Source organism: Monodelphis domestica, chromosome 3, assembly GCF_027887165.1.
Source record: "Monodelphis domestica isolate mMonDom1 chromosome 3, mMonDom1.pri, whole genome shotgun sequence".
NCBI classification, from domain to species: Eukaryota; Metazoa; Chordata; class Mammalia; order Didelphimorphia; family Didelphidae; genus Monodelphis; species Monodelphis domestica.
Window position 1 is genome coordinate 48517012 of NC_077229.1, and position 16330 is coordinate 48533341.

Genomic DNA, 16330 nt, shown 5'->3' on the forward strand with positions numbered 1-16330 from the left:
TTAGAGTGCCAGATGTGGAGTCAGGGAGACTCCTCTTCCTGAGTCTAAATTCTTTTCAGACACTTACTGTGTGACCCTGGGCAAGTCACTTCACCCTATTTGACTCAGTTTCTTCATTGGTCAAATGAGCTGGAGAAGGAAATGGCAAACCACTCTAGGATCTTTGCCAAAAAAACCCAAATGAGATCATGAAGAGATAGATCCGACTGAAACATGACCAAACAACAAGGGCGGTATAGTGTACAGAGTATGGGACAAGTATAGTCAAGAAGATCTGAATTCAAGTCCAGCATGAGAAACTTAGTATATTGCTTAATCTCTCTTTGCCCTAAAGTAGGGATGAAAATAACATTTTTCTCCCAGAGTTATTGCACAGATCAAGTAGACAACGTACATGTATGACCATTTGAATTGCTTGCCAACTCTGGGAGGAAGGAGGGAAGGGAGCGAGGGGGACAATTTGGATCATATAACTTTGGAAACCTACGTGGAAATTTGTTATCACATATAATTGCTAAAATAAAATATCTTTATAATTAAAAAGCTGAATAATGTATAGAAAAATGCTTTGCAAACAGGCTGTAGGTAGATGCTAATGATTATAATGATGATTATTAATTAGTGAACCAGACAACTTTTAGGAGTGTGTTTTTTATCTCTCTCTCTCTATATATATATCATAATAGAGTAAAAAGAGTGGGTACAAAACATTTCCCCCCAAAGCCTGTGCTACGCTGTCCTGAGAGTAAACCTATGCAGAGTCCTGAGGAGACTGGGCTCAGGCTTAGAGAACGTGTATATCCCCAAGAAATAGCTGTAGTTTCTGGCTTCTAAAAGGTCTTTCTTCCCTTGGATATGGGGCAGCATTTCTGCTTGGCTCTTCTTAAAGCCTGGGCTCTCCTTGGAGAAATGACCCATCCAAGGATCTATAATTTTCAAAAAGAAAAATCAGGATTTGAATACAAGTCCTTGACTCAGGGTTCTTTCCACTGTAGCATGACCTTTCCATCCCTGTTTTACTCAATGTATGATTGAGTAAAACGAGGGATAAATAAATAAAATAAAATAAATAAAAAATGAAGATAAGGGGTTGAATTTTTGTTGTGTACAAATTTAAAATTGCTGATCACAAGAATAAATGTGAGCAGTCAAATCACAAATGATTTGCCAAAGGCCACACGAGTAATTAATGCCTGAAGCAAGATTTGAACTCGGGTCAACCAACTTCAGAGCTAGTCCTCTTTTCATTGTACCATGTTTAAGTAGCAGCAAGGGCTCCACCTAGGACTGAGGGCCATTGTGTATTTTTGGTTTATGTCTTACTACAGTGTCCTAAGAATCCGTTTGGATTCGGTGATGATCTTCTTGGGATTTAGGACAGCTGTATAGTAGACAGAGAAGGAAACTGAGGCAAATAGGGTGAAGTGACTTGCCCAGGGTCATTCAGCTAGGAAGTACCCAAGACTAAATTTGAACCCAGGTCCTCCAAGCCTGGCATTCTATCCACTGTGCTACCCAGCTAACTCCATCCTTAGTTCTTTCAAACTGATCTTTATACAGTATGAAAATGTTTGCTGTCCAATGCGCCCATGTTAGATTTTTCTAGGAAGACTCAGACAATGTAGTGCAGTAGGCAAGCAAAGATACTGAGTTAGGAGGGACACTTAGTTTAAAGCCCACTTCTGGCACTAGCTGGGTGACTGTGGACAAGTCATTTAACCCTTCTGAGTGTCAGGTCCTTCATCTGAAAAAGGGAGCTGATAAAAATGACTTCCCAAGGTTATTGTCAGAATACTTGGGCCACCGTGACGACTGCATGATTGCCAGCCAGGATCAGGAGTGGGCTGGAGAGGAGGCTGCCTGTTTGGCTTGGTTTGGTTCTGTTTCCCCCCTAGTTTTCACTGCTCTCAAGGGTTTCTGGAACAAAGAACTCCCAGGTGCTGCTGGTTAGAGCTCGGCATGAAGGGGACCCTTGTACTCATTTCACTTGGTTTAATTTTACTGAGAAGGAGGCAGAGAGGAGGGGATCAAAGATGGTAGGCTGGGATAAAGGCAATAGTCTCGATCTGTCTTGAGGCATCTGGGCACTGGACAGCTTTTGCAGGTTTGTGGGGGAGGCCAGGCAGTCCTGACGCATTGAAGAAGGGGCTAAGAGAGTGGGTAGTGTGCCTACAGGAGAAAATGCCATCTGTTAGCCTTTGTGCCAGCTGGTCTCTCTGTCCGAATGGATTGCCCCCTCACTTCTGCCTGGTCCACTCTCCAGCTTCTTTCAAAGCCCAGCTCCTCCAGGAAGCCTTTCATGATGCCCCTTGTTATTGCCACCTTGTATTTCTTGAAATTACTTTGTATTCAATTTATTTTGTTGCTGTTTATTTAATCATGTCTAACACTTCGTGATCCCATTTTAAAAGTTTTAAATATTTTTTCCAGATTACACGTAGATTCAGTTTTAATAATCATTTCTGATATTTTGCAGTCCCTGTTCCTTCTCTGCTCCCAACTATCCCCCTTCCTTGAGATTGTACATGCAATACATATTTCCACATTCATCATATTGTGAAAGAAGATACATATTGCTTATACTAGAGAGAAATTTATGAAGGACATAAAGCAAAGAATGGTATGCTCATCTGGGGTTTTCTTGGCAGAGATACTGGAATGATTTGCTATTTCCTTCTCCAGCTCATATTACAGATGAGGAAACTGAGGCCAACAGGATTAAACGACTTGCTCAGGGTCTTACAGCTAGGGAGTGTCTGAGGCCAGATTTGAATTCAAGTCTTCTGACTCCAGACCAAGTGCTCTATCCACTGTTCCCCCTAGCTGTCTATTTACTTAATAGAATCATCTATTTTATGTCCTGGGAGGGGCCTCAGAGATCATCTAGGTCAAATTCTTTAATTTAGCAGATGAAGGATCTGCAGCCCAGAGAAATGAGTGACTTAAATGATTCACACAAGTAACAAACATGAGAGGGGAGGATTGAACCCTGCCAGTGTACCTCAATGTACCAGGTCTCCTACTTGTGTATCTAATATGCTTGACCAGTACAATGCATGCTCCTTGAGGGCAAGGACCTTTTTGTTTTTGTCTGACTGTGGTCACTCCCCTGATCCAGAAATCTCAGAGGCTCCCTACTGCCTTTAGATGTCACTGTTTGGTACTTAAAACTCTTTATCATCTCAGTCTACCTCCCCTCTCTGGACCATTGCTCTCTTGATATAAAAGGAGATTATTGGAGCATTTAGGTCTGCCCAGCTCCAAGTCCCATGCACAAATTTGGTATTCAACAGATATGGAATAGTTAGAGAGATAGAGATAATTGAAATTGGCTGGGAAAGAAGGTGGACATGCATCCATATCTAATTTAGGGTGAGGTTTTCTTTGTAGAGTAGGAGCTATTCAAGATCAGGAGAGAGGGTGTGGGTTTCTTTTTCCAAAAGAGAAACTCAAATGGTCAAATTGGCACTGGCTCTAATTGCTGTGTTGAAATAGGGAGCTTTTGTTGGAATATGTCCCTCCAGAAGGGATGTCATCTTTCTTGACTTTGTTGATTATTTCAAGGTGCATGTTTTCCTACTCACTTTAAGTGCTTCTGAGAGGGTGTTGCTTATTTCAGTGAAGTAAATGGGAGTGGGGGTAGGGAAAGGAGGGACTGAAGCCACCTGGAGCCCTGAAGGTTCAGGGAAAAACATAAGAGGGGCCACAAGATTGGAGAAAGAGAAATGTGGTCCTATTTTAAAAAAAGAGAATAGAAGCTACAATCTAAAAGCCAATGATTTTGACTTCAGAATGGATCATTACAGTTAGTTACAAATGTCTAGAAAGGGGAGTAATGATTACAAAGAACCATCATGGTTCCATCAAGAATAGGTCATGCCACACTAACCCCAATTCTTTTTTTGACAGGGTTATTAAACTAGTACATGAAGGGAATTCTATGGATGGAGTTCATCTACATTTTAGCCAAGCTTTTGATAAAGCACTTCATGCTACTCTGGTGAAGACAGAGACATATGATTTGGGAATGATCCAATCAGTTGAATTTAGAACTGGTTATAAAGCTGGTCTTAAAGAGTAATTGTTAAAGACTCAATATCAACATGGCAAAAGGTGTCTAGAGGAACACTTCAGGGATTTGCATTTGCCATTTTTATCAATATCTAAGATAAAGGTGATATGTATGTTAATTCAAATGATAGATGACACCAAGGAGAGAGAGAGAGAGAGAGAGAGAGAGAGAGAGAGAGAGAGAGAGTGAGAGAAAGAGAGAGAGAGTGAGAGAAAGAGAGAGAGAGAGAAAGAGAGAAAGAGAGAGAGAGAGAGAGAGAGGAGTGAGAGTGCAAATATGGTGGAAGCCAGAGTCAAGATCCAAAAGGACCTTGACAGGCACTAGAGTGTTGAATTGAATCTATTAAAAGGAAGTTTACCCAAAGGGCTATAAAACTGTGCATACCCTTTGATCCTTTAATACCATTGATAGGTCTTTATCCCAAAGATCATAAAAAGGAGGAAAGGACCTAATTGTACAAAAATATAGCAGGTCTTTTGTGGAGGCAAAGAATTAGAAAGTGAGGGAATGTCCATCAATTGGGGAATGGCTGAACAAAGTGTGGTATATGTTGCTATTGGAAAACTATTGTGCTATAAGAAATGATGAGCAGGATGATTTCAGAAAAACCTGGAAATATCTACATGAATTAATGCAAAGTGAAATAAGCAGAACCAGGGGAACATTGTACACAGTAACGGCAATATTATATGATGATGAGCTGTGAAAAATTTAGCTACACTTCACAATGCAATGATCTGGGACAGTTCTGAAGGACTTACGTATGACAAAGAATGCTATTTATCTCCAGAGAAAGAACTGTTGGAGTCACAATGCAGATAAAAGCATATATATATGGTTTTTCACTTTAGTTTGTGTTTTGATTTTGGCATTTTTATTTTTATATAGGTATTCTCTTACAACAATGACTAATATGGAAGTATGTCTTGCATGATAATACATGTATAATGTAGATCAAATTTCTTACCATCTCTGGGAGGGGAAAGGGCAGGGAGGGAGAGATAATTTAGAATTTATAACTTCAGAAAACATACGTTGATAGTTGTTATTACATGTAATTGGGAAGATAAAATATTTTTAAAATTGAATAATAGTTTTAAAAAAAGAAAATAAAAGAGGAAGTTCAAAGAAAATAAATGTAAAGTCATACACTTAGGCCCAAAAAATCAATTTGACAAGTATAAGATGGGGATTGATTGGTATGATAGGAATTTTAAAAAAATAATCTGGGTGTTCCCATAAACTGCAAGCTCAATCTGAGTTGGTATGGTAAGACTTGGGGATTTTCTTCCTCCTGCTTTGTGTATGTCCAGGTCTTTAAATGTTCCAACCCCAACTTGCCCCAAGCACAGAATTCTTAGTTATGCTAAGATGTTAAAGATATATTAAGGATACTTTTGAATCCTGCAATGCAAGCATAGCTTTGAACATATAATTGATGCTCAATCAATGTTCAGTCTTTTTCAGTCCTGCCCAACTTTTAGAGACCCCATCTGGGGTCTTCTTGGCAAAGGTACTGGAGTGACTTGTCATTTCTTTCTCCAGTTTAATCAATGCTTGTCCGTGAATTCTGAATGGGTTTGTTGGTGGGCAGGGAAGCCTTCTGCTCAGGAGTCCTGGTTCAAATTGTGCTTACTTGGTCACTTGGGCCCCTTCCAACCCCTAAATTCTGTGATTTCGTGAAGGCTGGTACTGAAAAAAAAAAACCCACTTCCCACCAAAAAAGTCCAGCAGTAGATGCCCTCACTCATCACTCTTGGCACTTAGAGCCTGGAAGTCTACTCTAAAGGTTTCTGAACAAGCCCCCCAAGTGTCCATGGTGCGAGGACCTTCTATCATTTAATGTCTTTTCTCTTTGTCTTCTTTTCCTCCCTGACTTCCAACCAATTGAAGAAGTGGACTGGATTTGACCTCTGTTCTGAACACAGCAGAATCTCTTCCAATATCAGGTACTTAATAGATAACAAGCCAATTAGAGGAGGTAGTGGAGGGGGACGGGAAAGAGGAGCATGGTACAGAATGCCTCTCTCCATCTTATGAGTGGGAGGGGGATTCTCTAAAGTCAGACTCCTGACATCTGTTTTTCCTTTCAGGAAACACTGACCCAGGGGGAAATTCCTCACCATCTGCTTTGGAATTGCCTTCCTGAGCTTTCTTAATTGTCCAGCCTTCTGCAGGAGAGTTCCTCCTAGCCACACTATCGAGAATTCTCCTTCCCTTGGCCTTCTGAGGCCATTTGCAGATAGAGTCCCAGAGTCTTGGGATCAGACATTTGGAGCTGGGAGAGCCTTTGAGTTTAGCTTCTACATTTCACAGGTGAGGAAGCTGAGGCTGATAGAGGTCATAGGATCATGGATAGAGAGATGGACCTTGGAGGTCTTTTAGCCCCAAACTCCCATTTTATAGATGAGAAAACTGAGGCCCATAGAAGTGAAGTGACTTTCCCAAGGTCACATAGGTAGAGATGGCAAAACCAAGATTGGAACTCAGGACTTTAACTCCAAAGCTAATGCTTTCTCTATTTGTTTTATACAGAATCTCAGAGTTGGAAAGGATCTCATTGTCTATATAAACCAATTTGAGCCAGGATCTCCTCTAATTATATATCTCCAATAGATGGTTGGTCATTTAATCCTTGTTCGAATGTCCCCAGGGAGGAGGGATCTACTATCCCCTGAGTTAATGCATTATGCTTTGGGACAGTTCTGCTTGTTGAGGACTTTTTCCTGGGACTCCTGGGAGAAAACTTCACTGCCTAAGATTCAGTTTGCCTGTCTGTATCCAACTTTGGGGCAGCCAGGTGGTACAGTGGACATAGTGCTCGGCTTGGAGTTCAAATCCAGCCACCCTTAGTTACAGAATCCTATAGTGGTAGACTTGGAAAGGACCTTGACACCCAGATACCTACCCCATAGCTAAAAAACAACCTACCCATGTGGTACTCTTGCCTTGCCTTGAAGACCTCTGATGAAAACTCAGTACTTCCTAGGTTAACTCATTTTTATTTGGGGCAACTCAAATTACTAGGAAATTTTTCCTTATATCAAGACTAAATTTCTTTTGGCAGCTTGAAACTTGGATCTTGAGGCAGCTAAGTAGTATAGTATATATGACTGAACTAAGAATCAGGAGGATCTGGATTCAAATTCTGCCTCAGACACTTACTTGCTAGTTATGTGCCTTAACCTCCTGGTACCTCAGTTCCTCATCTATAAAAGGGGATCACAACATCACCTATATACCAGGACTGTTTTGAAGATAGAATGAAATCCTAGTTGTAAATTGTTTCGCAAATTGGAAAGTACTCTACAAATGCTAGTTATTCTTAGCTCTCTCTATAAAGCAAGTGCTATTATATCTGTTTGGAAACTCTCATCCCCTTCTCCTGGATTGATAAATAACAACAAAGCAACCTGTTGTTGCCATCATGTAGCTTACCAGCTTATATTCTGCTGGAATTAGAACACGGATTCTTTGTTTATTTTAATGGAGGATCTTGAAAACCAAAAATTTGAAAACAGGCTTTTGATAGGACTTAGGAATCAGAAGATCTGCTAGGTGGAACAATAGAAGAACAGAGTCTAGAGTCAGGGAGACCTAAGTTCAAATCTAGCCTCAGACACTTATTAGTTGGGTGACCTTGGCCAGTCACTTTACCCTGTTTGCCTCAGTTTCCTCATTTGAAAAATGAGCTGGAGAAGGAAATGGAAAGCCACTCCAGTATCTTTGCCAAGAAAACATCAGATTGGGTCAAGAAGAGTCAGACAAGACTAAAGCAACTGAAAACACTCACATAGACACACACCATTCCGGGCAGTAATGATGTAAAAAAAAATAATAACAATAATCCCGGCCCTCAAGTCATTTACATTCTACAATCCCACACTTCTTTTGATTATAGCAGGTCCTTATTCTTATTCAGTTGTGTCTGACTCTCCATGACCCCATTTGGAGTGCCATTTTCTTCTCCAGCTCATTTTATAGATGAGGAAACTGAGGCAAACAGGGTTAAATGATGTGCCAGGGGGTCACACAGCTAGTAAGTGCCTGAGGCCAGATTTGAACCTGTGCCTTTCTGACTCTGGGCCTGGTGCTCTGTCCATTGTGCCACGTCACTGTCCCTCACACACAATAGGCATAGAATATATACAATGTGACTTAGTGTATTCTTAAGCTTGAATGAAATTCTACTTGAACTGGAGACAAAGCTAGGAAGACAAGTCTTCCTGACTTCAGACTTGGTGTTCTATCCCCTGGGCCATCTAACTGCCCATCCCACAGCTAGTAGATGGAATTTGAACCCAAATCTTCCAGACTCCAAGACTGTCACCTTATCCATCCCACCTCATACTGCCTTTCTGCTTCCATACTCCTCTGTTATCCCATGACACCAGTCAAATCTTTTGCCCAAGCTGACAACAATTCCTAGCTTTGTCTCTGTGTAAGGTAACGTGCTTCCTCCTGGAAGGCATGGTCATTCTCAATAGAATAGCATCTAGGGGCTAAAATGAGGGAGGAGGGAAAAGGAAAAGAAGAGAACAAGCCTGGGGAGAACTAAGATTTATGAGAATTGAGTTACGCTGAAACTCAAGGAGCTGGAAGGGATGAATCCTTATTTTAAAGCCATCCTGGGAGTTTCAGCTCTGGCCTGCCAGGCTGTGCTCTCCATCCATTATAGTCAGGGAAGGTCTAACTGTCAGCCCTCGGCAAGATCCCACTTGGTCGCCCACAGAGGCATCTGTAGCTCATTCATTACTCTTATTGACCCGCAGTCCATTGAAGTGTCTGGTGGTCCTCTTGGGAAAATACTGCGGCCAATAGAAACAGGAGGGGATGCACACCTGTGTTCTCTATTGCTTGGTCTCATTAAGAAGCCTGGTGTTCTACCATTCCCTCTGTCTTTGTGAGTTATTTGGGGCTGATGGATTGCTCTCCTCTGCTTTCTAAAATATGACCCTGGTGAGAGCCTGTAGGCACGTGGAGTGAGGCGAGACGTAATTAGGAGAAAACCAATGGCTTCTCATGGAAGCTTGGCATCTCCTCCCTCCCACCCCCATTGTTTCTTACCATCTTCATCTACAGCTTTACTCTCCATTCCAGATAGCACTTATCCCTGAGACTCTGTGATCTTAAAACCTTGATTGTTGGGAAGTGGCTTTTTAGTTGTGTCTGACTCTTCGTGACTCTATTTGGGGTTTTCTTGGCAGTTTGCCATTCCCTTCTCCAGCTCATTTGACTGTATCCTCAGTACCTGGCACAGTGCTTGGCATATAGCAAATATTGACAAATGCTTGCTAACTGGTTCCTCTAATGGGTGTGCTGGTAAATAAGCTCTTAAACCTGGGTCTACAGCCTCCCCCAAGGGAGCCAGGAGAGATTTCAAGGGTTTTGTGAACTTGGATGGGCAAAAAATAACAGCTTTCTTTTCGATACCCTCAACATTCTCAACAATCCATTCTTCTAAGAAGAGGCCCCTAGACTTCACAAGATTGCCAAAGGGATCCCTGGCATGAAAAAGTCTAAGGAGCTTGGCCCAGGGAATTGACCCTCTCATTCCAATCACTCAGATTCAATACCTTGGTCCCAACTTTTCTCTCCCTCTCATCCTCCCTGCCCATCAGTTGCTGTGTCTTGTTGACTCTTCTGTCATACCATCTCTTACCTTTCTCCCTTCTTCTTCTCTCATGCAGCCACTACCCTAGGTCCAACCTTCAGCCTTTTGATTTTATTGAAATAGTCTCCTAACTGGTCTCCCTGCTCCCAGGTCCTCCTCTCTCCAATCCCTCCTCTACTCAGATGACAAATGGAAATTCTTCAATTTCAAGACTTGCCTAAGCACTCCCCTCCTTAAGTTGTTTTCAGTGGTTCTCTTTTGTCTTTGGGATAAAACACACTCCACCATCATTTAAAGCCTTTCATGATCTGACTCTGGTTTTAGGCATATAGGGTGGAGAGAGTGTAGGATTTGGGGGTTCAGGAAGCCCTAGTTTTAATTTAATTGTGTGATTCTGGGCAAATCACTTAACCACTATCAGGCTCAGTTTTCTCATCTGTAAAATGAGACACCTACATCCCTAGATTATTAGGTGAGATCAAATGAGATAGAATATATATATATATATATAATATAAATAAATATATATAATATATAAATATTATTTAAATCTATAATATACTTTGTAAATCTTAAAATTCTATTAAAATTCTAGCTGTAACTATTCCTCAATTTTTCTTGACTTCTCTGAAGCATCTGACCCCGTTAACTTCCCTTATCTCCTTGATATAATTTCCTTGCCGGGTTTTCCTGATATTGTTCCTTCCAGGCTCCCCTTCCACCTGGCTGGCTGATCACTTCTTCCCAGCCTCCTTCACTGGACTGAGATCCATATCCTGCCCCTTAGCTGTGGGCATATTAAAAAAACAAACAAACAACTTTCCCATTCTTCCCTGTAATGGAAACTTTATGTACCCATTAAACTGGCCTATTTGCTTTTTCCTAGGCATGACATTTCATCTCTGGCTCCCATATCTTTCCAGAACTCATGTCCCCTACTCCATCTCCATCTCTTAGAATTCTTATCTTTGTTCAAAGCATGCATCCGGTGCATCTCCCACCAAAGTCTTTTGTGATTTCCCTGGTTACCGGTTAGTGATCTTCCCAGCTTAAATTACTTAGCATGTAGTAAAGACTTTCTACATAAAGGTGGCAGGGCATAATAGATGGAAAGTTAGTCTCAGTCAGGGCAAATGAGGTATAAGTCCCATCTCTGACCACATATGCTGGCTGTGTGATCCTGAGCGAGTCATTTACCTTTCAGCACCCCAGGCAACTCTCTAGGTCTAGCAAAATTTAGAGAGATTGTAGAACTCTACAGAGAGAAGGCATTTTTTTCACCAGGGAGGCTCCCTATGCGATGAAACCACAACAAATCTTATATGAGTATATCATGGATTCCCCAGTAGGCAGCAACTGTTACTCAGTTTTAGCCATTTTGGGATGGAGGTTAAAGTTTCAAACCTGTGACTGATACAATGCAACATATACGAAGTCAACTAGAATGTAGCTCCTTGAGGGCAGAGGCTGATTCATTTTTGGTTTTGGATTCCAGCAGGGTGCCTGGTGCATACTAATCAGTAATTACATCATAAACATTTGTTGATTGATTGGTTTGTTTGTGTAGGTTTTTTTTTTTTTGAAGGACACATGGAAATAGAAGACAATAATCTCTAGAGTAGGTGTTCTTAACCTGGGGTCTGCACACTTGTTTTTTGAAACATTTGTATAACTGTATTTCAATATAATTAATTTCCTTTGTGATCCTGATGTAGTTTATTTTATGCATTTAAATACATCATTCCAAGAGGGGATCCATAGATTTTATCCGATGGGGAAATGGGCCCATTATACAGATACAAAAAGTTAAGAATCCTTTGGAGGATTTGAAGTAGTCAGAGATATTTTGAATAGTTCCCCTGGCTCTAGGAATATCTTGACTTCTAGAAATGCTTCAGTAGGTCATGGGGTTTTGCTGTCTATAGACAGAGAGCTAAGAAAATTATTCTTGAGGTTGGGATGTGTGGTGGTAGTTTGAGATTTAAATAGGTTTTATAGCAAAGGACAGGTGAGCTTACTCCATTCCACTTAGTGTTTACCATACCGAGAGTTTGCATGACTCTTGGGTCAAGTACTGGGCATATTCCCAAGGTTGGAGTGATATTTGCATCTCTCCCAGATTGAACTTCCAGTTCCTAGCACAATTCCTTGCATATAATGGGCATTTAATAAATCAGGAAGACCTGAGTTCAAATATTGCCTCAGATATTTACTAGCTGTGTGACCCTGGGCAAGTCACTTGACCTCCCTGGGCCTCAGTTTCTCATTTGTAAAATGGGAGGAAGTTGAACTTGATAGCCTCTAGAACCCCTCTAGTTTTATTTTCTTTGGAAATTTTAACTTAGTTAATTTAAAATATTTTTCCATAATTTCAAGAATCATATTCTTTTGCTCCCTTCCCCCAACCCCACTTCTGTAGCTGACGCACAATTCCAATGGGTTTTACATGTGTCATTGATCAAGACCTATTTCCATATTATTGATATTTGCACTAGGGTGATCATTTAGAGTCTACATCCCCGATCATATCCCCATCGAACCATGTGATCACGCAGTTGTTTTTCTTCTGTGTTTCTGCTCCCACAGTGTTTCCTCTGAATGTGGATAGTGTTCTTTCTCATAGATCCCCCCGAATGGTTCTGGATCATTGTATTGCTACTGCTCCTTTCTAGCTTTAAATCCCAGATTTAGATGTTTAGATACTTATCTAATTGAACTAAATTGGATTGCAATCTGTTCAAGCAAAACCACAGATTCTTGGGATATTATAAGTAATATATAGTAAGGGTGTCTCAGGTATTTGTTCAGTGGTTTGAAGACTACTGTGTGATTACATTAGCGATTAAGAAAGGAGAGAGGAAATAAGGAAGTATATTAATTGCCGATTTCACTGATATTTTGATGTGGTCCTGTGGCTTGAAGACTTGAGTTTTCTTAAATGGAATTGCCATTAATGAGATCAACAAACACCAAAATCCATATGACATATTATAATTGGCTTAGTGCCTTGTGTAAAACTCACTGTGCCACCTATTTGCCCCTTCTACCATCCCTAGGGTCCTGTAGTTTTCTAAGGTTTTGGGACTTCCCCCTAAAAGAATTTTGCACTTGGGGGTTGTTAGAGCAGCCTCTCTGAGGGACTTCTAGTCTTCTCTAGCCTTATAGAACACTCTTAAGGTAGAGATCCCAAAGGAAATCTTGAACTTGGGATTGCTAGAAAATCAACCCTTTTCCCAATGGACTGTCATGGTCCAATGAACTTAAGGAGGCAACGTCCAGGTTTGGGCCTCAATTAACTCATCAGGACTGAATTTGGTACTAAGGAGACAAAGATAAAAATATAATAATTCTTGCCGTCAAATAGCAGACTCTTCTGGGGGAACAACTTATATACAAGGAAATGCAAAGGGGTAAAGAGTGATTGCAAGAGGCAGAGCCCTAATCAGAGAGAGCATCAGGGAAGGCTTCTTGGTAGAAGTGGCCCCTGAGATGTGTTTTGCATGAAGCTAGGGAATACAAAGCCAATAGCAGAGATCCTGGGAGATGCTAGTTTTCTTTAGAGGATGCCTCTTTGGAGGACTTCTAACCCTCGAAACAGCAGTGATAAATAAATTCAGGCTTTGTTCCGTCTCCTGTCTCTCAGTTCAGAGGTCACAGCTGGGAACATTTCAGGGAAAATTCAGAGCTGTCAAAGGCTTTTTTCCCCCAGTATGTGATGCATCTGGTTGGTTCTTACTTTAATTACAGAACACTGAACTTTTCTTCCAATAACCTCGTGGGGTTGTAGGTAGTCAGAATATTATCACCTCCATTTTATTGATAAAAAAATCAAGGCTTCCATCTACACTTTATTTCTATGATCCTGAGCCAATGGAGTTTGTAGCTGTTGGCTGTCTGTCTAGTGTCCTTCTTCTGGCAATGAAATTGACTTCTTTTTGGAGTTTAATTAGAAAAATTGAAAATGAACGGGATTTATGATCAGGGTATCACCACTTACTGGAGCCTCTGAGTTGCTATCGTCTGTGTTATTTTAAGACAAATAAAGCTAATTTCTGCTGAGAGCATTGAAAAGTTTTGCCTTCCTCTTCAAGAACTTGAAAAGAATGGGGCGAGGCCGTAGTGCAGTGTCCCACAGATGCCGGATGCCAGTCCCAGAGCCCTTTGGAGCTCTCCTTGTGCATTCAGAGGATGCTGATTTTTTTTTGGGGGGGGGGAGCAATTGATAAATCTAGTAGCACTCTCAGAACGAGTGATGATTCCCATTCCCCTTGAGCCTCAGCTCTGAATGCAACCCTCTCTCCAGGCACATGCGAGTCCATATGGAATTTTGTATTCGGCCTCATTTCTGAGTCAAGAAGTTGTCAAGTAGAATTTGGATCTAAGGCTGTTCATCATCTTCAATTGTTCTCCAAATAAAATAGGTCCCTGAGCCAAGAAAAATGCTTTGGAAGATATTTTTCCACTGGCTGTGGGTCCAGAATAAATACAAAAAAGCTGCTCCTCCCAGCATTTTGTGGAGATAGATTCTAATTCAAACCAGTGGAAGCCATCAACATGCAACCCAGCAGAAAGAACTCTGCTAATGAAAAATCAAGATCTTTAGTTTCAAAAGCTATTCATTTTTCTGAAGTTTTCCAGGGGATTACAAGAAGGATAGAGTGGAAAGGACTCAGGATTTGAAGGATGGGGTCCTGGATTATAGGGAGATCACATGTGGGTTCAAAAATCAACTTCATAATTCTAAGATGGGAGTGTATGTAGAAAATGATATTTTATCCAAAAAAAAAAAAAGATCTGAGGATCTTAGTGGACTAATAACTAGCTGAGCTTTTATATGCTTATTATTATTATATGGGCAGCTAGGTGGTATAGTGGATAGAGCACCAGGGCCTAGACTCAGAAAGACTTGAGTTCAAATCAGGTCTCAGATCCTTACTGCTGTGTGACCCTGGGAAAATCACTTTACCCTTTTTGCCTCAGTTTCCTGGAAAATGGCAAAGTACACTAGTATCTCTGTCAAGAAATCCTGAAATAGGGTCATAGAGAGTGGGACACAACTGAGAAACTGAGATTATGATTTTCCAAGTGCTTTATAGATACTAAACTCATTTGATCCTCACATAAATCTCAGAAAGTTAGGTGCTATTATTATATTATATATGATTATTTCCTGCAGTTAAGGAAACTGAGGCAGAGAGGTCTTACACAGATTCCTAGAGCTAAGTAGTATGTGAGGCTGGATTTCAATCTCCCTAGCTACATATCTTGGGACAAGACACTTAACCCTTTAGTCCTCAGTGTTCTCCTCTGTAAAATGGGAGAGTTGACCTAGATGAGATTCCTTCCAGCTCTAAATTATTCAATTTTAGATACCTTAATTAGAGGCTGATTATCCAATATGTACCCAAACAATATGCTTCCTCCTCCCCCTTTATCGCCGGTCATGGACCTCCCCCTCAACTCACCTCCAAGAGAATGATGGGGAAGAGAAGAAACAACTCAGCTGGGTCCTCTTTGCTTCTGAGCAACAGTTCTGATAGCTCCCTTAGCATAGGGACAATTTTATTTCTGCCTCGATATCTTTGGGACCTAGAACAAAAGCCAGGCACACGGTAAATGCTTATGCAATGAAACTAGAAATGGAAACAAAACTTTCTGGGTTATCAGTGGATTTCCTTTGAGATTTCTTCCCTTGCTTCTCTGACCTTGGATAATTGAGGGCAAGCTTATAAATTGTAAAATGTGTAAAATCTTTGCAAAATTGTAAAAGATTGTAAATCATACCCTAATGAATGCCCAGCACAGGGATAGTTAGATGGCTCAGTGCATAGACAGCCTTGGAATGGAATTGGCTGGACCTGAGTTCAAATCTGACCTAAAATACTTCCTAGCTGTGTGACCCTGGGTAAGTCACTTAACCCTGATTGTCTAACCCTTACTGCTCTTCTGCCTTATAACTGATATTTCTGGGGGCAGCTGGGTGGCTCAGTAGATTATGAACCAGGTCTAGAGATGGGAGGTCCTGGGTTCAAATGTGGCCTCAGATACTTCCTAGCTATGTGACCCTGGGCACGAAGTCACTTAACCCCCATTGCCTAGCCCTTGGAACCAATGCACAGTATTGATTCTAAGACAGAAGGTGAGGGTTTAAAAAAAAAAACAAAACCCTGATATTTCTAATCAATTCCAAGACAACAGATAAGGGTTAAAAAAAAGAGTGGCAGCATAGTATAGTGAGTAGAGAACTGGCTTTGGAGACAGGAAAGCCAAGGGTTCAAATCTTGCCTCTGACATATGCTAGCTACATAGTCATGGGAGAAAATCATTTCAACTTTCAGTGACCTCACACTATGGATCAGAGGAGGGAATTTTCATGAAGGAAGTTCCTGAAACCAATGAAATCTGAGGATCCCTCCCAAATCCAAGTCATTTGAAGGGGTTACCCAAGTAATCCGGAGCCCATTATAGCCTGTGCTATAACCATAATTGAATTTTCTGGGTAGTTAAGGAGAAAAGGAACTTATTTTCTTTGGAATGAGCTACAAAAACACTTGTTTCCCTTTTGCCCTTCACTCCAAGCCCTTTGGGAGCAGAAATCATGTCTTGAAGTTTTCAGGCCACGTCAGCTCCGTCTTCTTGTGACA

At 41.0% G+C, this 16330-nt stretch overlaps 1 protein-coding gene across 1 annotated transcript in view; it reads right to left on the bottom strand.

Moving 5' to 3' along the window:
- Positions 1 to 16330, bottom strand: part of CCDC92 (coiled-coil domain containing 92) — a 140256-nt gene that overhangs the window by 98529 nt on the left and 25397 nt on the right. Inside the window, exon 2 of the mRNA XM_007489934.3 lies at positions 15152 to 15275. The gene's annotated coding sequence lies outside the window, so the exon portion shown is untranslated. The remainder of the gene's footprint in view (positions 1 to 15151; positions 15276 to 16330) is intronic.